This window comes from Neofelis nebulosa, chromosome 4 (genome assembly GCF_028018385.1).
Source record: "Neofelis nebulosa isolate mNeoNeb1 chromosome 4, mNeoNeb1.pri, whole genome shotgun sequence".
In the NCBI taxonomy this organism is placed as follows: Eukaryota; Metazoa; Chordata; class Mammalia; order Carnivora; family Felidae; genus Neofelis; species Neofelis nebulosa.
This window is the reverse complement of record NC_080785.1, coordinates 100,419,676-100,444,648: the sequence shown is the minus strand read 5'-3', so window position 1 is coordinate 100,444,648 and position 24,973 is coordinate 100,419,676. Positions and strand designations below refer to the sequence as shown.

Here is a 24,973-nt window from a genome sequence, read left to right as displayed (position 1 = left end):
AGAGAAAAACAGAGAGAAAAGATGGTAGGATAAAGACAGAATTCCCTTAGATGGCCACTGTAAGGATACTAAGGAGATGATACATGGGCTGAAATCTTAAGGATGAAGAATTATACAGACACACCCAGGTCTGTTCAGAATTTAAAAATGACTGTTAGGCTAAGGCAAAGTATCCATATGAACTTTGTCACATGTATGAACCACCTGTAATGCAGTGTATGGAGAAGGTTTTAAATACTTAGGCTTATGAGCTGTAACCCTTGAATCAGTATCTGGAGGTTTAGGGATTAAAACTCTGTATTTAAGGGGCATTGGGTGACTAGGTTGGTTAAGTGTCCGACTTCCACTCAGGTCATGATCTCAAGGTTCGTGAGTTCGGGCCACCCCTCAGGCTCTGTGCTGACAGCTCAGAGCCTGGAGCCGTCTTCGGATTCTGTGTCTCCCTCTTTCTCTGCCCTGCCCCCACTCATGCTCTTTCTCAAAAATAAATAAACATTAAAAAAATTTTTTAATCTATATTTAAAAGAAAAATTATTAGGAGATTTTAGGTACTGAAGTTTCTAGCACTGATAATTTTAGCACCCCTCTGAATTCAATATTCTGTCAGCTGCTCCTGAGTTATATTTATTTCTCAGGCACCAAGGTACCCTTACCCTGCTCCACTGTTAGGATAAGAGAGCTAAGAGGTGGCACAGACCTCGGGGCTCTGAAAACTGTCTTACTCTGCTTCACTTCCAACACATCCTGTAGTCAAATGTACTATGAAACAAGTATCAATAGACTCCAGTATTTTGCTTTGACATGGGACAAAAATCATAATCATGTATCATCATATTTGGAAAACCTAGGATCTTAGCTAGAAGGAAAGTGCCGCCCATCACCCGAACAAATGTATATAACAGACCACTGAGCATTATGGACCACCACATTGAACCATTCGGTTTTTGATATCTACGTGAGTATTATATTTGTATAGCCACACATAAGCAATTAGAGTTTCTCCTTGAATCCAGAACTTATGGACATAGATTTTGGAAGTGCCAAATGTCATACAGTGACAATAGAGCCATGGAAAGTGGTAAACAGAACTCTACTATTGGCAATATTCTTAAATTTCTCATGAAGTGGTATAGTACTGTGTTAAGAATGAAACCACTAGGGGCGCCTGGGTGGCTCAGTCCATTAAAATGCTAGCTCTTGATTTTGGCTCAAGTCTTAATCTCACAGTTGTCAAATCCATCCCAGAGTCACACCCTGCCTCCACTGCGCTGGGCAGAGCCTGCCTAAGAATCTCTCCCTCTCTCTCTTCTTCCCTGCCCTCTCTCTCTCAAAAAAAAAAAAAAAAAAAAAAACACAAACAAAACAAAAAACAAACAAAAAACTGCAACCACTTTAAATAACTGTAAAGTGAGAAAATTAGAGAAAGACAAATATCATGTGACTTGACTCGTGGAATTTAAGATACAAAACAGATGAACATAAGGGAAGGAAGCAAAAATAATATAAAAACAGGAAGGGGACAAAACGTAAGAGACTTAAGTATAGAGAATAAACAGGATTGCTGGAGGGGTTATGGGTGGGAGCATGGGCTAAATGGGTCAAGGGCATTAAGGAAGATGCTTGCTGGCATAAGCATTGGAGGTTATACATAGGGGATGAATCACTGGAATCTACTCTTGAAATCATTATTGCACTATCTGCTAACTAACTTGGATGTAAATTTAAAAAATTAAAAGAACACAATTTGCCCAAAAGGAGGCAGGAAAAGGTGAACAGGGAACAACAAAAAAGCAAAACAGTCAAAAAAAACAACAAAACAGAAGAACTAAATATAAGCACATTTATAATTGTATTACATCTGAATGTAATTTCTAGGTTTAAAAATTCCCCTTAAAAAAAAAGTCAAAGTGGGTTTAAAACCCAAAGATTTGGCTATTATGCTGATTGCATGGATGCACTTTAAATATAAAGGCATAAGTTGCAAGTAAATAGATAGAAGTTGAAAACAATAAAACAATATCGGAATTTGTTACTGGGGCTTATTGAGAGCAGATAATATTAGATAATGTAGATTTTAACAACAGGAATTACTGGAGATGAAAAGTAACATTTTGTAATGATTAAAGGTCATTTCATCAGGAAATTATATTCGTCATAAATTTGTGTGCCCTTAATAACTGAGCTTCAAATGTCATGAAACAAAAAGTAACAAAAAGACAAATCTACAAACAAGAGATTTTCACAATCTTCTTTCAGCACTTCATGGAATTAGGCAAAAAAGAACAATCAGTGAAGAAATTGAAGATCTGACATTATGAACCACCATGACCTAACTATGAATGGAGCAGTACCCCCCCCCCCCAAAGCTGCAGGTACATTCTCTCCAAGTGCATGCGGTACTTCCAGATAGAACATATGGAACCGTAAAAGAAGTCTTAAATATAAAAAATATTCGAATCATACATGGGTTTTCTCTGACCACTGTGGAATTAAGTCTGTAACAACCAGATAGCCAGATAAGTCCAAGTACTGAGAAATAGCATTCTTCTAAATAAATCATGGGTCAAAGAAGAAATCACAAGGGAAATTTGAACATAGCTTGAACTGAATGTTAATGAGAATGTGATATATGAAATCTCAAGATGCTACTACACACCCACAAGAATGGTTAAAAAGGTTGATAACAACAAATTTGGACATAAACAAATCAATCAGAAATCTTTGTTGGTAGGAGCGTAAAATGATACAATCTTTTTGGAAAACTTTTGGCAGTTTGTTATATAACTAAGCATATGCCACCCTCTTATTTCATAATTCCAATTTTAGGTATTTACTGAAGATATATGAAAATATATTCACCTAAAGACTTGTATAAGAATATAGCAGGTTTATTTGTAATCAGAAGAACTAAAGTGATTCATGGGTCCATCAAAAGGAGAGTAGATAGGATATATGGAAGTGTTGAATTACTATATTGTACACCTGAAACTAATATAACACTGTGTTAACTAACTGGAATTAAAATAAAAACTTAAAAAGGGGGAGGAGTGGATAAACAAAATGGTGTAATTCCACAATTAAATACTACTACACAAGTGAGAGAGAAAAAAAAATATATGCAATAATATTGATGAATATTATGAACATTATGGTGAGTGAAAGAAATCTGTGAGAAAGAGTGCATATTTTGCAATTCTATTGTTAAGTTCTAGGGGGTAGAATTAGTGTATGGTGAAAACTGGGAGAAGGATGAGGAAACTCAGGTGAGAGTATGAAACTTGACCAAGGGTTAGAGTTACACGGGTGTGTTAGTTCAGACTGCATAACAAAATACCACAGACTGGATGGCTTAAACAATACACATCATTTTTCACAGTTCTAGAGGATAGAAACCCCAGATCAGGGCACCAGCACAGTCAGGCTCTTGGTAGAGGGCCTCTTCCTTGTTTGCAGAGGGCTGTCTTTTTCTATCCTCATTTGGCCGGAAGAGTGCTAGTCCTTCCCCCTATATGAATACTAATTCCATCATTAGGCTCCACCCTCATTACCTTATTACCTCCCAAAGGCCCCACCTCCATCATAGTAGTATGTTTGGGGGTAACACAAATGTTCAGGCCAAGGTAACAGGTGTATGCACTTCTCACAGTTCATCAAATAGCACTCTTAAGGTCTGTGCATTCTACTTTATAAAATTTGCCTCAAACAAATAAGGCCCTATAAACAAATATTAAACCCTAGTTAAATGATATAACCACTGACAAGAGTGAAGTATACAATTATCTGCAACTTAGGTAAATGGTGCATTTACAGTTTGATGGAATAATGGATAGGTAGGGTATAAAGCAAATGCAGTAACGTGTTAATTGTAGACTCTTAGTTGTAGTTGTGTGGGTATTCACTGAACAATTTTTACACAGGAAATTTTTTGTAACATGGGGGAAAGTATACACAGATCACTAAAGTTTTTAAATTTTTGTTCTGACAAATAATGATAAATATAAATTGAATGTATATGTGGTAGAAATTTTAAATTGTCCTTTAATTTAAAGATACCAGTGAAATATTAATGGTGTTATTTGAGATAAGCTGAATTAATGCTCCATTTAGATTCCTGCCTCTCTGCCTAAAGCAAGAAAAAGTTAAAAACCCTATAGAAAGGATTTTTTAAAACACCAAACTTAAGTAATAAAGCCTCTGGTTAGGTTAACGAATATTTTTTACCCAGAGTTTTAGTCTTTTGTTCCTTAAAGTAGGAAAATATAACCTTTAATTGAAAATGGGATGTATGATATTTTTTTTACACGTATTTTACTCCCAAGCAAGATCTCTTTGTTTGAAGGAGAGTTTAAAAAAAAAAATTTTTTTTTAACGTTTATTTATCATTGAGAGACAGAGAGAGACAGAGCATGAGCATGGGAGGGGCAGAGAGAGGGGGAGACACAGAATCTGAAAGAGGCTCCAGGCTCTGAGCTGTCAGCACAGAGCCTGACTTGGTGGCTCGAACTAACAAACCCAGGAGGATCATGACCTGAACCAAAGTCAGACGCTTAACCACCTGAGCCACCCAAGCGCCCCTGTAGGAGAGTTTAAAATTACATCTCTACATCTTCCTTTTATAGACTTTCAAAATGGGTGTTGAAAACATATCACTAGAGTTCTCCTTGCAGTAATTTAAGAAGTTTTATTTTTTGTTACAAAATAATATTGTGTTATGTGATGTGATATATAAATTATCTCTATGTCTATGTTTAGGAAAAAGCTAATATAGATTTGCTAATGTTCAAATTGTATTACCGTTGACGGTTCTTACTAGTTTAAATCATCAAACTTTTAAGTTTTGTTTTTTTAAGGTACTAAGATATTTCATAAAGGGATAGTAAAATTCTACTGTATCCTGGGTTTTAGGGACCTTGCCACCTACCAGCAATTCTCTGGGAGGCTATGCTTCACTTTACAAGTAGCGGGAAGAAACCCCTGCTGGTTTGGCCCCGCCCACAGAAACAAGTGTAGTCAGAGCTCACCATCTAGTGCTGGTGTCACAGCAGCCATCCTTGACTTGTGGCGGCTCTGGCGTTCTCTTCCTTGTCCCCTTGCTTCAACTAGGGTTATGTATTTTTGTTCCCTTACCTGTAATTCCTCTGTAACATCCTGCCCCACCTTATTCTCCCAACTCTCCATTTCCTTTTACTAGACTTCCTTCAAATCCCACTTTGTGGGAATTTATGTTTTATTTCTTCTCTAAGACAAATAGTTTTATACAGTCAGCACCACACAACTAAAATGGCTGGAAGATCGGGAGCAGGATCTGTGAAGAACTAAGGACCCCATAGCACCCATCTTTTTGTTGTGTTTTAGCTTGTCTAAGTATCAGAAACTGGGAAGAACTGCATTTTTTTAAAAGAAGCTGATGGTCAGAAAGTATAATAGATGTACCCTTGGGAGTGATACAGAATCATGAAAGTGTGAGTAGAGCTCCAGAAAAAAATTAAAGATTGGACGTAGAAACAAAGAGTCGTTGGGGCAAAAATATTTTGGAGATAAATATGATCAGGTCAAATATGGTTGGTTTTATTTTTGTTTTTTTCTTGAGAGAGAGAGAGAGAGAGCACAAGTAGGATAGAGGAAGAGAGAGAGGGAGAGAGAATCTTAAGCTCCATGCTTAGCCCAATGCAGGTTTCAGTCCCACAACCCTGGGATCATAACCTGAGCTGAAATCATGAGTCGGACACTCAACCAACCGAGTCACCCAGCACTCCTAGGCCAAATACACTTTTTTAAGTACTTTAAAGAAATTATTCTGTTTTATTTCTCCATAAACACAAGAACTAGAATAGGGCAATGAAAATGACTTGAGAGATTTAGATGGCACATAATTTTACCAGCAACCCTACACTGTCACTTCCAATAAACAATTCTTGTTAGTTCTCTGCAGCATTTGATGCCATCAACTACTTGCTCTTGAAACTCTGCTACCTTTACTTTTAAAAACAAAAACAAAAAAATAAAAAATAAAAAAAACAACAAAAAAGCACTTTTCTGACCATTTCTGAGTCTCCTTATGAGACTTTGTTTCCTGCACGGGTCCTGTATGTTCAGGGTAGGCTAACTGTTCTAACACACAACCCAACATCTGCTCTAACACCGTGTTTATTTCTTGCCCAGAACCAGTCTAAAGTGGACTTGAGGTAGCGGTGGGGTCTGTTTTACATAGTCATTTAGCATCTCAGGCTCCTTCCATTGTACAGTTCTGCCAATTTCTAGGGCCTTGGAGTCTTCTGGTGCCTCCTCTGCATCCAGCCAGAAGATGAAGGAAAGAAAGAATGTAGAGGATTGTGTGAGACTTTAGAGTCCTGAAAACAGCATTCATCACTTTCCCCTAACTCCCTTTGACCACAACTCACCTGTAAGGTGTCACTGAACTGTAGAAGTCATAGGAAGCGTAGTTTCATTGTGTGCCAGAGGGTGAAGGAGACATCAATACAACCGAACAATTAGCCGATCTTTACCATTTTCTTAGATATTTGTGTTCCTAAGTGTTCCATTCTCAAACTATTCTTACATTTTAGACTCTTCAGGTGATTCTTGAGGTTTTGACTACTATGAGTAGATTATTGACAAGTTTATATTTCTGACAAGGTCTTGTTAAATGAAAAAATGTCTACAGTATGTTACAACTTATCTAAGAAATTTTAATAATACCGCACACACACACACATATATATTAATGAAAGGATGAACTTTTAAGATTATATGACTACCTATAATGTGGAGAGAATACGGATAGAAGTGAAAACTATTTGTATATACCTTATTGAGTAGATTTAATTTTGGAGCTGTGAATATTTTATTTGATTACTTTTAAACTCTTAATCTTTTAAGAGCAAACTTTTGCAATACAGAGTAACTGTTCTAAATGAGTTTAGAACAGCCATCTGTGTGGTATAAGGATAAAATGAAAAGCATAAGGATTTAAGGAATTTTTAGTAATATTTTTGGTAGGACTGTTGGTATTGTTTTTGAGACTGTTATGTGTGATTATGGGATAAAGTAACTATGTTGGCATCATTGAAAACTTTCAGAGTTGCTGAAAGGATAAACTGGTATTGTTAAATTACAAACCTGTCATCTTTAGTTTGAATTGGGAATGCCATGAATTTATGGAGTATTTTATCTGAAAGCAAATAAATAAAATTTCCTGGTTCTCATCTCTAGAAAGGCCTAGAAACAATGTTCAACAGAATGGCAATGAGTTCCTAGCCCCCAGATTATGGTCTCTCTATCCTATTTTCTTTTTTTTTTTTTTCCTTTTTAAAGTTTGTTTATTTACTTTGAGAGAGTAGAAGAGTGCCTGGGTGGCTCAGTTGGTTAAGCACCAGACTCTTGATCTCAGCTCAGGTCATGATCTCACAGTTCGTGAGTTCGAGCCCCACATTGGGCTCTGCACTGACACTTGGAGCCTGCTTGGGATTCTCTCTCTCACTCTCCCTCTCCCCTATCCCACTTGCATTCTCTCTCTCTCAAATAAATAAATAAACTTAAAAAAAAGAAAACATTGTGAAAAACATCAAGGTTGGAGTTATCGTAAGATATATATTCTTAAAATGTTTTAATTTTAGGCTGTAAAATTGGTGCCTTGCTGTGATGAGAAAATTAACACCCTTCTTCCTTACTCCCCTCCCAATTTCTGTTAGTGTTTTGGAATATTCCCTAAATGAGGGATGATTCTTTTGGTGAGGCAAAGTGTAATTCTTTTAAAACAATAAAGTGAAAAATTCTAAGACTCCCCACACTCCTTACACCATCATATCCTAGCTAATGGCATAAAACAAGAAAAGAGTGGGAGGAAGGCATATAGATTTAGGAAAGAGAGAATTGTCTTTCTTCAGAGGTGACATGATTGACTCTGGAAAACCCCAAAGAATTAAAAAAAAAAAAAGAGTCTGGAACTAAGAAGCAGTTATAGCAAGATTACAGGATACAAAGTTAACTTATGAAACTCTATTACTTTGCTAGATACCAGCAATGAAAAATTGGAAATAAAAAAATACATCATTTTTATTAGCACCAAAAAGAGAGGGAGGAAAGAAGGGAGGCAAGTTGACTGAGGTATAAATTTAAAATATGTAGAAGATCTATATTAGGCAAGCTATAAAACTAATGAAAGAAATCGGAGAAGATTTAAATAAATGGAGAGAGATTCTGTGTTCATGGATAGGAAGAGTCAATATTTCAAGATGTCAGTTCTTCCCAACTTGGGATTCAACACAATTCCCATTAAAATCCCAGCAAATTATTTTGGATGTCAACAAACTGATTCCGAAGCTTATGGAAAAACAAAAGACTAGACAACACAATATTGAAGAAAGATGGAGAATTGGCAGTACTAGGCTTTAAGACTTACTGTAAATCTAAAGTAATTAAGATAGTGTGGTATTGGTGAAAGAATAAACAAATACAGCAAAACCTTGGGTTGTAACTTGTTTTGTGAGTGTTCAGCAAGACAAGCAATCATTTCTAATAAATTTTAATGTGATAAATGGGTGATGTCTTGCAACATGAGTAGTACATGGCACCGAATGTCACATGATCGCAACTGAGTCAATGATTTTCTCTGTCTCTTCCTCTCTCTCTGTGGGATTGTGAGTGATCATCTCCCATGCTTGGATGCTCAGTCTCAGGCCGTGGTGTTTGGCAGAAATCAGTGATATTTTTCAGAATGTTGGAAAGTGCCCACAACTGTCACTAGTGTATTTTTTGTCCTTTCAAAGCACCTATGGATACTCCTTTGCCTTTCCTTACAAGAGTGAGCTTAGGAATGCTTTACTTCATTCTAGGTCAGGCTGCCTGCAGATATAGACCCTTTCCTCTGCTGCCGTATTTCCAGTTACATTAAATACAGTATATGACAAGAGTTTATTAATACTGTAATCTAAAAAAGATTCCATTGAGCCTATAGATAGCAGTGATTCTGTTAGTGATAGTGAAAAATTATCCTACACAATAACCCTCCCTTCTTTTGTCTCCCTCACACCAGCCATGAAGGTTTTCAAAGGTAAGTGCAGGTTAATTTATTTTTCTTTATATTTTATATTTTCTTTATTATTTTGTATTATATTACAGTATTATAATAATTTTTATGAATATATTTGGGTTGTAGAACGAACCATCTGAGTTTCCATTATTTCTTATGGGGAAATTCACTTTTATATACAAGTGCTTTGGATTGTAAACATGTTTCCGGAACAAATTATGCTTGAAAACAAAGGTTTTACTAGATCAATTGAACAGAACAGAGAACACAGAGATAGACCCACACAAATAGTCAACTGAAATTTGCCAAAGGAGCAAAGGCAATTCAGTGGAGCACAGCTAGTCTTTTCAACAGATGTACCAGAAAAACTGGAAATCCGCATGCAAAAAATGAATCTAGACACAGACCTTACATCATTAACAAAAATTAACTCAAAATGGATCATAGACCGAAGTGTAAAATGCAAAACTATAAAAATCTAGAAGAAAAAATAAGAGAAAACCCAGGTGACTTTGGGTTTGGTATTGAGTTTTTAGATACAACACCAAAAGCATGACCCATGAAAGAAAAATTTAATAAGTTTGATTTCATTAAGGTCAAAACTTCTGCTCTACAAACGACACTGTTAAGAGAATGAAAAGACAAGCCACAGACTGGGAGAACATATTTGCAAAATATATCTGATAAAGGACTGTTACTTAAAATATACAAAGAACTTTGAAAACTCAGCAATTAAAAAAAAATGGGCGAATTTGCAACAACATAGATGAAGCTGGAATGTATTATACTAAGTGAAATAAGTAAGTCAGAGAAAGACAAATACCAAATGATTTCACTCATGTGGAATTTAAGAAACAAAACAGATGAACATATGAAAGGAAACCACAAGAGACTCTGTAATGATAGAGAACACACTGAGGGTTGATGGAGGCAGGTGGGTAGGGGATGGGCTTGATGGGTGATAGGCATTAAATCGGGCACTTGTGGGGCACCTGGGTGGCTTAGTCAGTTAAAAGTCCAACTTCAGCTCAGGTCATGATCTTACAGTTCATGAGTTCAAGCCCTGCATTGGACTCTCTGCTGTCAGTGCAGAGCCTGCCTTGGATCCTCTGTCTCCCTCTCTCTGTGCCCCTCCCTGACTCATGCTCTCTCTTTTTCTCTCTCAAAAATAAATAAACATTATAAGAAGAGAGCACTTGTGATAAGCACTGGGTGTTGTATGTAAATGATGAATCATTGAATTCTCCTAAAACCAGTATTGCACTGTATGTTAACTAAATTTTTTAAGTTTATTTATTTTGAGAGAGAGAGTGCATGTGCATGCACGTGCAGGCACAAGTTGGGGAGGGGCATAGAGAGAGGGAGAGGGAGAATCCCAAGCAGGTTCCATGCCGTTAGCATGGATCCCAACTCAGGGTTCCATCTCATGAACCTTGAGATCATGACCTGAGCCAAAATCAAGACGGGTGCTTAACCGAGTGAGCCACCCAACTAACTAAAATTGAGGTGCCCCAACTAACTAAAATTTAAATAAAAATTGTGTTTTTTTTATTTTTATTCAAGTTGACATAACTAAAAAATAGGCAAGCGATCTGAACAGATGCCTCAGTAAAGAAGATATATAGATGGCAAAGAAGCATATGGAAAGGTGCTCAATATCACGGCATCGGGGAGTTGCAAATTAAAACAATGAGATACTACTACTACCTGTATTGATAACAGGTAGTGCAGCAACAGACTTTCATTCATTTCTAGCAGGAATGCAAAATGGTACAATCACTTTGGAAGACAGCAGGGAAGTTACTTATGAAGCTAAACATAATCTTGCAATACCATTCAGCAACCACGCTGTAGTTTTCTGTACTTTCTATTCAGTTTTTCCATAAACTTAAAACTACTCAAAATTTGTCGATTAGTAAAAATTAAAAATGAATTATAGGATTCCAGGAGATGGATGGAGAACCTGGGTGGCTCAGTTGTTTAAGCGTCTGACTCTTGGTTTCAGCTCAGGTCATGATCTCATGGCCGTGTGGGTTCAAGCCCCACATCGGGCTCTGTGCTGGTAGTGCAGAGCCTGCTTGGGATTCTCTCTCTCCCACACTAGCTGCCCTTTCCCCAATTGTGCTGTCTCTGTCTTTCTCAAAGTAAATAAATAAACTTAAAAAAAAAATTTAAGACTCCAAGAGATGAAAAGAAACTAGAGTCATTCCATTGTTTTCTTCATGCTGTATCTAAAACCAAGTGAAGCAGCATTGAGACTCTTCCACTCTTTCCGTCTATCAGTCAGTCTTTGTTTTTTTTGTTGTTGTTGTTGTTTTGTTTTGTTTTCAAGGTTCTGAGAAGTTCAGCAGCTCTGTAAGACAAAGCAGATAGAGATGAGTTTACCACATACCTAGTTATAGCCAACTGAGTCTTTTAAAGAAGGCAAGGAATTGGGGTGCCTGGGTGGCTCAGTCTATTGAGCATCTGACTTCAGCTCAGGTCATAATCTCGTGGTCTCTGAGTTCGAGCCCCGCATTGGGCTCTGTGCTGACAGCTCAGAGCCTGGAGCCTGCTTCGGATTCTGTGTCTCCCTCTCTCTCTGCCCCTCCCCCGCTCATGCTCTGTCTCTCTCTCTCTCTCTCTCTCTCTCTCTCTCTCTCTCTATCAAAAATAAATAAATATTTAAAAACAAATTTTTTTAAGAAATAAAGAAGGCAAAGAGTTCTGACTCCTTTATTAAATAATGGAACATAATAATGGAACAGAATGACATTCAGTCACACTTCCTTTATAGTGAGACATGGAAAATGTTACTGGCTGTATTGCGTGCCCCCCAAATTCACATGTTGAAGTCCTCAACCCCAATTCCTCAGAATGTGATTGTATTTGGAGATAAGATCTTTATTTTTTAATGTTTATTTATTATCTTGTGTGTGAGAGAGAGGTAAAGAGAGAGAGAGAGAAAGAGAATCCCAAGCAGGCCCTGCACTGTCAGCACAGAGCCCAATGCAGGGCTTGAACTCACAAATGGTGAGATCATGACCCAAGCCAAAACAAGAGTCCGAGTCTGAGCCACCCAGATGCCCCTGGAGATAAGGTCTCTAAAGAATTAATTACATTAAAAGGAGGTCATTAGGATGGGCCCTATTCCAATAAGACTGGTGTTCTTATAAGAAAAGGAAATTTAGGTGTGCCTGAGTGGCTCAGTCAGTTAAAACATCTGACTGTTGATCTCAGCTGAGGTCTTGATCTCAGGGTTGTGAGTTCAGGCACCGTATTGAAGTCTGGCTGGGCATGAAGCTTACTTAAAAAAAAAAAAAAAAAAAAAAAAAAAAAAAAAGTAATTAAGGAAAGGAAATTTGGACACAGACGAGTGCAGAAGGAAGATGATGTGAAAGATACAGGAAGAAGACTGACATCTACAAGTTACGGAAAGAAGTCAGAAAAAACCAACTTTGCTGATATCTTGATCTCTGACTTCTAGCCTCCAGAATTGAGAAAATAAATCTCTGTTTAAGTCACCCAGTCTGTGGTACTTGTTTATGGCAGCCCTAGCAAACTAGTACAGAAGGCAAGGTTTTATTGCCTATTTTTCCTTCCTGTTTCCAAAAAGAAATAAAAGTTCAAGTGAGCAAATTTTTGGATACACAGTAATCTCATAGGAATATAAAAATCATGAACTGTTGTTTTCCAGTGTTGCAATGAAGACATGTAGGGCTTTGTGAAATGTACACCTGAAAAAAGAATCAGATATATATTTTTTTAATTGAAGTATAGTTGACATACAGTATGTTAGTTTCAGATGCACAACATAGTGATTCAACAGTTATACATTATGAAATGCTAATCCACGATTAGTGAAGTTAAGGGGGGGGGGTGTCAGTTTTTAAACATTGTTTTTAAAATTGTGTCAGTTAATTTTATTTTCAAGTAGCTTTTTAAAAAATTTCTTATGAACACTATATTTCCTGTGTTCATGCATGTTTAAATATACCTGTCTTTATGTGTAGTGGCTTGGGGGGGTGGGTATAAAATTGGGTGTCATTTAACTTTTCTTGGAAATTGGACTGAAATTAATTATTCTATTATCTGCTAGCACTAAGCGATAGAAAGGAGAAATTTGACATTAGCTTGAAATGTGTCCTTCTTACTTTGCATCTTCTATGTGATTAAAGAATTCTTTGGGAAACAATGGGAATCCTGAAATCAATGGAAACAAGAGCTGCCTTAATAAAAACCGTATTTTATGTAGCTTTAAAATTTTTTTTTAGCATTTATTTATTTTTGAGAGACAGAGAACGAGCGAGCCCAAGTTGGGGAGGGGCAGAGAGAGAGGGAGACACAGAATCTGAAGCAGGCTCCAGGCTCTGAGCTGTCAGCACAGAGCCTGATGCAGGACTGGAAACCACGAATCTCGAGATCATGACCTGAGCCGAAGTCGGAAGCTTAACCGACTGAGCCACCCAGATGCCCCTTTATATAGTTTTTTACGTAGACTAATTCTCAGGGAAGTTTGTGTTCTTACATCTTGTAAAAAGTGTTCTGTTTCATATGTTGGTTTATCTGTTTAAGGAGACTGCCCTTTTATTATTTTTTCTTTGTTCTTTAAATATTATATTTTCTTAATTGTTTTATCTTATTTCTCTATTCACTGTGATTGGCTCAAGCCTTTTTATACTTTATTAATTCCATTTTTAACTCTTCTATTTCTTGCTGTTTCTAATTCATTTTCTGATATTATTTTCATTCTCAAATTTTTTTAGCAGTACAGTTTTTTTTTTTTTAATTTCATTGAATTTTTAGGTTATTGGCTGGTGAGCAATCATCTTCTGGAGTTCATGTCCTTATTAATTTTTTTTTTTTTTTTTGTCACAGAAAGTACTTGTAGAGAGTTTTCTTCTATTTCTTTTAGATTTCTACTCTTAGGTTCTTTATCTGCCTTCTGTCTGCTGTTGTCATCTCTCTGCAACTTAATTTTTTAGTAGTATGTTTGTATAATTTTATTTTATGTTTTTATTTAAATCCAGGTTAGTTAATGTATAGTGTAAATAATGGTTTCAGTGCACGTACATGTAACATTCAGTGCTCATCCCAACAAGTGCCCCCCTTAATGCCCATCACCCATTTAACCCATCCTCCCGCTCACCTCCCCTCCAGCAACCCTCAGTTTGTTCTCTGTATTTCAGAGTCTCTTATGCTTTGTTCCCTCTCTGTTTATCTTATTTTTGCTTCCCTTCCCCTATGTTCCTCTGTTGAGTTTCTCAAATTCCACATACAAGTGACCATATGATATTTGTCCTTCTCTGACTGACTTATTTCATATAGCACAATACATTCTAGTTCTACAACGTTGTTGCAAATGGTAAGATTTCATTCTTTTTGATCACTGAGTAATATTCCATTGTATATATACCACATTTTCTTTATGCATTCATCAGTCAATGGACATTTGGGCCCTTTCCATAATTTGGCTATTGTTGATAGTGCTGCTATAAACATTGAGATGAGTGTGCTCCTTGGAATCAGCATTTTTGTACCTTTGGATAAATAACTAGCAGTCTAGTAGCGCAATCGCTGGGTCATAGGTTAGCTCTGTTTTTTTTGTTTGTTTTTTTGAGGAACCTCCACACTGTTCAGAGTGGCTGCACCAGCTTGAATTCCCACCAACAGGGTAAGTGGGTTCCCCTTTCTCTGTATCCTTGCCAACATCTGTTGTTTCCTGAGTTGTTAATTTTAGCCATTCTGACAGGTGTGAGGTGGTATCTGATCACGGTTTTGATATGTATGTCCCGGATAATAGTGATGTTGAGCGTCTTTTCATGTGTCTGTTAGCCATCTGGATGTCTTCTTTGAAAAAGTGTCTATTCATGTCTTCTGCCCATTACTTTCACTGGATTATTTGTTGGTTGTTGAGTTTGATAGGTTCTTTATAGATTTTAGATACTCACCTTTTAACTGATAATGTCATTTGCAAATATCTTCTTCTGTCAGTTGCCTTTTAGTTTGGTTGATTGTTTCCTTCACTGTACAGAAAGTGTTTTTCTTGATAAGGTCCCAATAGTTCATGTTTGCTTTTGCTTCCCTTGCCTCTGGAGACATGTCAAGGAAGAAGTTGCTCCAGCAGAGGTCAAAGAGGTTTCTGCCTGTTTTCTCTGTAGGATTTTTATAGTTTCCTATCTTGCAGTTAGGTCTTTCATCCATTTTGAATTTATTTTTGTGTATGGCGTAAGGAAGTGTTCCAAGCTCATTCATCTCAATGTCACTGTTCAGTTTTCCCAACACCATTTGCTGAAGAGACCAGTCTTTTTCCCATTGGGTATTCTTTCCATTTTGTCAAAGATTAGTTAGCCATACTTTGTGGGTCCATTTCTGGGTTCTCTGTAATTTCATTGATCTATGTGTCTGTTTTTATGTCAGTACCATACCTTCTTGATGGTTGCATCTTTGTAGTACAGCTTGAAGTCTGGACTTGTGGTACCTCTGCCTTTGGTTTTCTTTTCAACATGACTTTGGCTATTCAGGGTCCTTTCTGGTCCCATACAGGAGACTCATTTTAGACCTAAAGACACCTGCAGACTGAAAGTGAGGGGATGGAGAACTGTCTATCATGCTAATATACATCAAAACAAAGCCATAGTAGCCATAGTCATATCAGAAAAACTAGATCTCAAAGCAAAGACAAGAGATGAAGAAGGGCATTATATCATAATTAAGGGATCTATCCACCAAGAAGATCTAATAATTGTAAATATCTCCCAACTTGGAAGCATCCAAATATATAAATCAATTAATCACAAGCACAAGGAAACTCATTGATAATAATATAATAATAGTAGGGGACTTTATTACACTTACAACAACAGACAGATCATCTAAGCAGAAAATCAACAAGGAAATGGCTTTGAATGACACACTGGACCAGATGGACTTAATGGATATACTCAGAACTTTTCATCCTAAAGCAGCAGAATACACATTCTTCTCCAGTGCACATGGAACATTCTGCAGAATAGATCACATACTGGGTCACAAATTAGCTCTCAACAAGTACAAAAAGATTGAGACCATACCATGCATATTTTCATGCTATAATACCTTGAAACTTGGAATCAATCACAGGGAAAAAATTGGAAAGACCACAAATACTTGTAGGTTAAAGAGCATCCTACTAAAGAATGAATGGGTTAACCAAGAAATTAAAGAGGAAATAAAAAGTTACATGGAAGCCAATGAAAGTGAAAACACAGCAGTCAAAAACCTTTGGGATGCAGCAAATGTGGTCCTAAGAGGGAAGTATATAGCAATCCAGGCCTTCCTAAGAAGGAAGAAATGTCTCAAATACATAACCTAACCTTACACCTTAAAGGAGCTGGATAAAGAACATTAAATAAAACTCACAACCAGCAGAAGAATGGAAATAATAAAGATTAGAACAGAAATCAATGATACTGAAATCAAAAAACACTAGAACCGATCAACAAAACCAGCAGCTGTTTCTTTTAAAGAATTAACAAAATTGATAAACCCTAGCCAGAGTTACCAACAAGAAAAAGGAAAGGACCCAAATAAATAAAACCACAAATGAAGGAAGAGAGATCACAACCAACACCGCAGAAATGTATAATTTTAAACAGTCCTTTTTAAAAACATCTTTTATAAAAATTTAAAACACACAATGCACAAAGATAGAGAACAAGACCAAGGTGTCACTCCTTTTTCATCTTGTGTAGAAAGAACGTGGGCTACTCCTAAGTTTCACTTTGCTCTCAGTAGTGCAGTGTCCTCATACTTTGCAGAATCCTGTTTATCTCCTGAGAACCATGGCTTGAAAGCTGTGTTTTGCTTCTGTTTCCTTCTCTGTAGCCTGAGGATGTAGGAAAATGGTATAGGCCTAATTCCATCTGTGTTTCCTTCATTTAAGGATGTAGGTTCTGTTTTCTCCTCTGAAATGTGACCCAGTATCCTATCCTAAGATTCACTTGATTTAGAGTGTACCCTGTTATTATGGGGGGGGAAATCTGTGGTCCCAGACAGGTCTGATACCTCTCCTGCTTCTGCTCACTGTCTTTCTGCAGAGGCTTCTACTCTTAAAAGATTTCTTTTTGAATTTTGCCTGACTATCCTATTAAACCCCTCTGATGGCTTTTCTCCAAAGTAAGAAATATTTACGGAAATTCTCAACATTTCATTCACTCTCTTTCTGGAGCTTAGGGTAAAGGTTGGGGAGGTATGACAAGCCACATCAGAATTGTTTTTTTCTTTTTTCACAGCTCATTGAAGTTATGGCATGAAGTTGTGTGCTTTTCCTTATTTGGTTCTTGTTCTTGAAATTTTTGCTGATGCTAATAATTACTATTAGATGTTGGAGGAGGTGAATTCTGGGCTCCTGTTTTGCTTGACATTGCTATTTTAATAAGAAGATGGGAGATTAAAATAGGCCCTGTTAGCTTGTGATCCTTTTAACCCAGAACTCTTTAATTGGAAATTGAGATCTCTACATTATACAAGAAGCTCTTTGATAGTCCTGTTTTTATCTTCCACTCACTTTCTTTGAACTGCTTTTAGCACCTACCCTCTGCTAATTGATGCCACAGGAGTAACTTAACCCTTAAGAAGATAATTGTTCTAGTTTACTGATATTATACCAATTAACATGGGATAATGCTAAAAATAGTAGAAAACAGAACAGTAGTACTAATGGCCAAACCAGAATTGTTGTCACAGAGCAATTAGTTCAGTTGCCTATTTTTACAGACAGAAATGGAAGCAAGTGAGGAAAATAAGTGTAAAGTCCTGGCATTTGAACCAAGCATCCCAATTCCCAAAGCAGAATTGTTTTTTTCCATTTTATCTCTATGTTTCCCTACCATCCCATAGTAACTCCCCAGATGGCTACTTTCCAGCTCTTTTAATAAGTGGTAAATTTAATACCTAGCCCTCAGTTTAGTTCATTGTAGCCTAAGGATCAAGTACTTAGGAAAGATATAATGTATTCACTATGCAAGAGGACCATCTATCTGCAACATCCAGTGCCTGCAGTGATAGTTGAATACGTGGATTTTAATATGCCCTCCCTTTCTATTGTTCATATTGCATCCCACCTAAGACTGATAGTGCTGTAAGCACACTTGACAACAGGGTTGGGATATCCTAGATGAGGGAAGATCAGTGGTCTGGTCAAGAGTGTTTGAGGACTTCCGCTTCCACATGATGGAAAAACTGGGAAAAGACTTGCCCTCCCAATGTGAGAAAATGACAAAACTGGACACAATAGTTGAAATAACTGTTTTCAGAGACTGGGAAACAGGAGATACAAGGCTGATCTGTAAGGAGAGGTTAAAATAAAGTGAGTCTTAAAGTCACACCAACACTCTGCCTGAAGGGCACTTTCCAAAGCCAAACCACAAGACAGCAAAAATGTTCCCATGTAGAGAATAGTAGTCTTGAGTTTAGGAGGTAATTATTAGAGATCAAGGAATCAGAGATGGCTGGAATTCTTAGGGCAGACTAGCATGGAGTGGGGACTAGGTGGAGAAAGAGGTCTAGAAATCTGCAGAGTTCCCCTGGAGTCTGTTAATGAAAGTTAGGCTGTGCTAATGAATGTAAGGTCAGCTGCCACAAGACTGGGCTAGCGATTAGATGCTCTAAGATGAAGAATTCCTGGGGGACACAAGATCTAGAACGCATACAAGTTCACTCTCAATCCCATGACATTCAAAGGATAGAACTAGTACAAATTTACGCCATTCAGTTTGATGACTTGGAAGGAATGGACAAATTCTTTGCAAGACAAAAATTATTGATGGGAAATCTGAATAGCCCTATAAATATAGTAAAGAAGTTGAGCTCATACTTAAAAACCTTCCTACAAGGAAAATTCCAAGGTCAATGTCTTCACTGATGAATTTCACCAAACATTTTAAGGAATAATAATAGTAGTAGTAATAAGCACAAACTCAAAAAATAGAGAAAAGACAACCCTTAGCAGCTCGATTTTTGAAGCTAATATCACTGACAACCAAAACCCCATACCAATGTCTCGTGATATCGATGCAAAAATTAACAAGCTATTACAAAAGTGAATCTAGCTATGTATAATAAGCATAATATGTGTAAGTGTAATTTTTCTTAAAAATGCCAGGTTGGCTTAACGTTTGAAAAATAAATATAATTTAACATTAACAGAATAAAGGAGGAAGAAAACATATTTTCTTGCTCCGGGAAAAGAAGAAAAGATACATTTGACAAAATTTAGTTTATATTTATTACAAAAAAGAACTTATTGAAATAGGAGTAAAAGGGAACTGTTAAAGGACATTTTAAAAATTCACAACTAACATCATACTTTATGGCAAAAGACTGAATTCACTTTCCCTAAAGTCAGGAACAAGGCTCCATTCCCATCACCTTTATTCAACATTGAATAAAGTCATTGCCATTTGGGCTAGTAGAAAACAGCAAGACAGAAGTGAAAGGCACTTTATGTGTTGGGAGCAAAGATGTTAAGATAAAAAGGAGGGAGGCAAACCATAAGAGACTTAAATACAGAAACAAGCTGAGGGTTGCTGGAGGGGAGATGGGTGGGGGGATTGGCTAAATGGGTGATGGCATTAAGGAGGGCACTTGTTGGGATGAGCACTGGGTGTTACATATTAAGTGATAAATTACTGCGTTCTACTTCTGAAACTAATACTACACTATATGTTACTAACTTAAACTTAAATTTTTTTAAATGTTAATTTTATTTGCAGATGGCATTACTACATTGTTTTTTTTTTTTTTTTTTTTAATTTTTTAACGTTTATTTTTGAGAGGGAGAGAGACAGAGTGAGCAGGGGAGGGGCTGAGAGAGGGAGACACAGAACTGGAAGTGGGCTCCAGGCTCCATGCTGTCAGCACAGAACCTGATGCCAGGCTCAAACCCATGAACTGTGAGATCATGACCTGAGCCAAAGTCGGAGGCTTAATTGACTGAGACACCCAGGTGCCCCTGGCATTCTATGTTTATAGAAATTCCTAAGGAATCTTCAAAAATTATGTTAGAATAAATGAATGAATTTAAAAGGCCACATGATGCAAAATTAATATGCAAAATCACTTGTATTTCTATATATTAGCAATCAAAAATTAGAAAATGAAAATTTTAAAATATATTAGCATCAAAATCATGAAATATTTAAGATAAATTTGACAAAATATATTCAAAACCTATATACTGAAAACTACAAAAAAAACCCCACAAAACAAAGACAAATGTGTTCATGGATTGGGAAACTCAATATTGTTAAGATGGTAATTCTTCCCAATTTAGTAGATGCCCTGTCTTCCCAAAGTCCCAGCTTTGGACTGTTTGGACAGTCCCTGTGTTTTGTACAACTTAAGCTGGTCTTAAAATTTATAAGGAAATGCAGGAGGGCCTAGAGTAGCCAAAATAATTTAAAAGCAAGGACAAATATCAAGGACTTCAAGACTTAATATAGAACAACAACAAGCAAGAAAATGTCATGTTGTTCTCATGTTTGATAAATACAGAAATGGAACAAAATAGGGACTCCAGAAATAGACCCACACAAATATGGCCAGTTGATTTTCAGAAAAGATACCAAAGTAATTCAATGGTAACAAATGGTGCTGGTACAGCGAAATATCTATATGGGGGGGAAAAAAAAACCTCACTAAAAATCAAAACTATAAAACTTCTAGAAAACAGGAAAAAATTTTTGTGATCTCGGTATAGGCAAAAATTTTAAACAGGTAACAGAAAGCTGTAACCGTAAAATATTGATGAATTAAGCTTTGTCAAAATTAAAAATGTTTGCTCTTCAAAGAACACTTCAGAATATAAAATGGCAAGTCAAAGACTAGGAAAATATACTAACAATACATGTATCTTGCATAAGACTGGTATAGAGCATATATAAAGAACCTTACAATTCAATAAGTAAAAGATAACCCAGGGCACCTGGGTGACTCAGTCAGTTAAGCGTTCAACTTTGGCTCAGGTCATGATCTCACAGTTCTTGGGTTTGAGCTCCGCATTGGGCTCTGTGCTGACAAGCTCAGAGCCTGCAGCCTACTTCAGATTCTGTGTCTCCCTCTTTCTCTGCCCTTCCTCCGCTCACACTCTGTCTCTCTCTCTTTCAAAAGTAATAAGTTTTTTTAATTTAGAAAAAAAAATTTTTTTAAAGAAGATAACCCAATTTTATATAGCAAGGGAAACTAAATGTTTAACAAAATAACACATATGAATGACCAATAAGCACATGAAAATATACTCATCATTTTTTTTTAATGTTTATTTTCGAGAGAGAGAGAGAGAGAGAGAGAGAGCAGGGATGGGGCAGAGAAAGAGGGAGACACAGAATCTGAAACAGCCTCCAGGCTCTGAGATGTCAGAGCCTGACCTGGGGCTCAAACTCACAAGCCGTGAGATCATGACTGGAGCCAAAGTTGGGTGCTTAACCAACTGAGCCACCCAGGCGCTCCTATATTCATCATTATTAACTGCACACCCACCAGAATAGATTTTTTTTTAAGTGGCAGCACCAAATATTAAAGATATGGCCCAGCTGGAACTCTCATTGATTGCTCTAGGATTCTAAAATTTTAGAAAATATTTAGCTGTTTTTATAAAACTAAACTCAGTTGTCTACCTCAAAGTATTTACTATGAGAGATGAGAACACCTATAAACGCTTATATACATGTATATTCATAGCAGTCTTATTCATAAGTTTAAAAACTGGGAACAACCCAAATGTCCATCAATAAGAAAATGTGTACATAAATTTGGGTGTATTTATACAAAGGAATAGTACTCAGGAGCAAAAATAAATGAGCTTCTGATAACATGAAATAACGTGAATAGATGTCAAAAAGGGTATATTTGAACAAAAAAAATACTTAAATACAGGCATGAAAGAGTACATACTGTATAATTCTGTTTATATGAAATTCTAAAAAGTCAAAACTGGCCTATACTGATAGAGAATAGAACAATGGTTGCCTGAGGTAAAGGATTATCTGTAAATAGACACAAGTGTACTTTTCAGCAGTAATGAAAATTTCTTGATGGTGCTGGTGGCTGCCTGGGTGTATACATTGTCAAAGCTCATTGAGCTGATACACTTTATTTTATTTTTTTTTTAATTTTTTTTTTAACATTTATTTATTTTTGAGACAGAGAGAGACAGAGCATGAACGGGGCAGGGGCAGAGAGAGAGAGGGAGACAGAATCGGAAGCAGGCTCCAGGCTCAGAGCCTGACGCGGGGCTCTAACTCACGGACCGCAAGATCGTGACCTGAACTGAAGTCGGACGCTCAACCGACTGAGCCACCCAGGCGCCCCTGATACACTTTAAAAGGGTGCATTTTATTAAGTAAGTGTAAGCCTCCCTCAGTATGGTTGTTTTTTAAAAACTTCCTGTTCTCCTATATTTAAAAATGGCATGTCCAATAAAGGCTTAATATCCAAAATATCACCAACAGACACATGAAAAGATGTTCAACATCACTCACCATCAGGGGAAATGCAAATCAAAACCATAATGACCTGTCACCTCACAACTTTTAGAATGGCTAAAATCAAAAACGCAAGAAACAAGTGTTGGCAAGGATGTAGAGAAAAAGGAACCCTCTTGCACTGTTGATGGGAATGCAAACTGGTGCAGCCAGTGTGAAAAACACTACAGAGATTCCTCAAAAAATTAAAAATAGATCATATGACCCAATAATTGCACTACTGGGTGTTTACCGAAAAAATATGAAAACACTAATTTGAAGGGTATATACACCTCTGTGTTTATTATAGCATTCTACAATAGCCAAGACATGGAGGCAGCCCAAATGTCCATCAATAGATGAGTGGATAAAGGAGATGTAGTGTGTGTGTGTACACACACACACACACACACACACCAGAATATTATTCATCCACAAAAAATGAAATCTCACCATTTGCAACAACATGGGTGGATCTAGAGCTTATAATGCAAAGCAAATAAGCCAATCAGAGAGACAAATACTATATGACTTCATTCATGTTATAATTTAAGAAACAAAACAATCAAAGGGGAAAAAAAAGAGACAAACAAACAAAAAACCACTCTTACCTATATAGAACAGATGGTTGCCAGAAGGGAGGTTGCTGGGAGGATAGGTGAAATAGGGGATGGGGATTAAGAGTATACTTACCTTTTTTGTTTGTTTGTTTTTGATTCAAGTTAGTTAACATACAATGTAGTCTTGGCTTCAGTAGTAGAACCCGGTGATTCATCCCAAAAAGTGCCCTTCTTAATGCCCGTTGCCCATTTAGTCCATCCCCACAGGCACCCTGCCTCCAGCAACCCTCAGTTTGTTCTCTGTACTTGAGTCTGTTATGGTTTGCTTCCCTCTCTGTTTTTATCTAATTTTTCCTTCCCTTCCCCTATGTTCATCTGTTGAGTTTCTCAAATTCCACATGAGTGAAATCGTATGTCTTTCTCTGACTGACTTATTTCTCTTAGCATAATATGTTCTAGTTCCATCCACATTTCTGCAAATGGCAAGATTTAATTATTTTTGATCGCCAAGTAATATTCCAGTGTGTGTGTGTGTGTGTGTGTGTGTGTGTGTGTTTATATGTACACACCACATCTTCTGTATCCATTCATCAGTCAATGGACATTTGCGCTCTTTCCATAATTTGGCTATTATTGACAGTGCTACTATAAACATTGGGGTGCATGTGCCCCTTCGAATCAGCATTTTTGTATCCTTTGGATAAATAGCTAGTAGTGCAATTGCTGGGTCATACGGTAGCTCTATTTTTATTTTTTTGAGGAACCTCCCTACTGTTCTCCAGAGTGGCTGCACAAATTTGCATTCCCACCAAACAGTGCAAAAGGGTTCCCCTTTCTCTGCATCCTCACCACCATCTGTTGTTTCCTGAGTTGTTAATTTTAGCCATTCTGACAGGTGTGAGGTGATATCTCATTATGGTTTTGATTTGTATTTCCCTGATGCTGAGTGATGTTGAGCATCTGTCATACACCTGTTAGCCATCTGCATGTTTTCTTTGGAAAAGTGTCTATCCATGTCTTCTGCCCATTTTTCCACTTGATTATTTGTTTTTTGGGTGTTGAGTTTGATACGTTCTTTATAGGTTTTGGATACCAACCCTTTAGCAGATATGTCATTTGCAAATATCTTCTCCCATTCCATCAGTTTCCTTTTAGTTTTGTTGATTGTTTCCTTGGCTGTGCAGGTTTTTATCTTGATGAGGTCCTAACAGTTCAAGTTTGCTTTTGTTTCCCTTGCCTCCAGAGACGTGTCAAGTAAGAAGTTGCTGCGGCCAAGGTCAAAGAGGTTGCTACCTGTGTTCTCCTGTAAGGATTTTGATGGTTTCCTGTCTCACATTTAGGTCTTTCAGCCACTTTGAATTTATTTTTGTTAAGAGTACACTTATCTTGATAAGCAATGACTAATACATGGAATTCTTAAATCACTATACTGTACACCTGAAAGGAATATAAAATTGTATGTTAGCTATACTGGAATTGAGATAAAATGAAATAAATTCCTGTTCTCCTATTTGCACCTTGAAGCAGATTTTCAAGTTTCTTTTATTAGAGGACATTTTTGAAACAAAGGTTTGCATATTTTTATCACAAGTATCTCAGAAAGACACAAGGTGGCGGTGTTACTTCAAGAAAGTCTATGTGTGCAGTCTCCAAATCAAGCCCGGTTCACCTGACAGGTCTTTCTTTAGTCCTCAGAACAAGTTATTGTCCTCAGTACTTTCTTATCCAGTACTTATCTAATATACTTATTATTAATTAATTATATACTTAATTATTGTCTTCATTCAATAACCATGCCACAGATCTTTTTTAAACATCTGAAGAGCTTTTTAAGAATCTTCTTTTGTTGTTGTTTTTCTACTGCAGTTAATAAAAGTCAAGGTGGTACATAGTTCACAGCG

The 24,973-nt window shown here is 36.9% G+C and overlaps 1 long non-coding RNA gene across 1 annotated transcript; it reads left to right on the top strand.

Annotated features, from left to right (window-relative positions):
* Positions 1-22,203: 22,203 nt before the first annotated feature.
* On the top strand, positions 22,204-24,595 carry LOC131508435 (uncharacterized). Its single transcript, XR_009260014.1, has 2 exons — positions 22,204-22,391; positions 24,316-24,595. It is a non-coding gene; the product is annotated as an uncharacterized LOC131508435 (long non-coding RNA).
* The last annotated feature ends 378 nt before the right edge of the window (positions 24,596-24,973 follow it).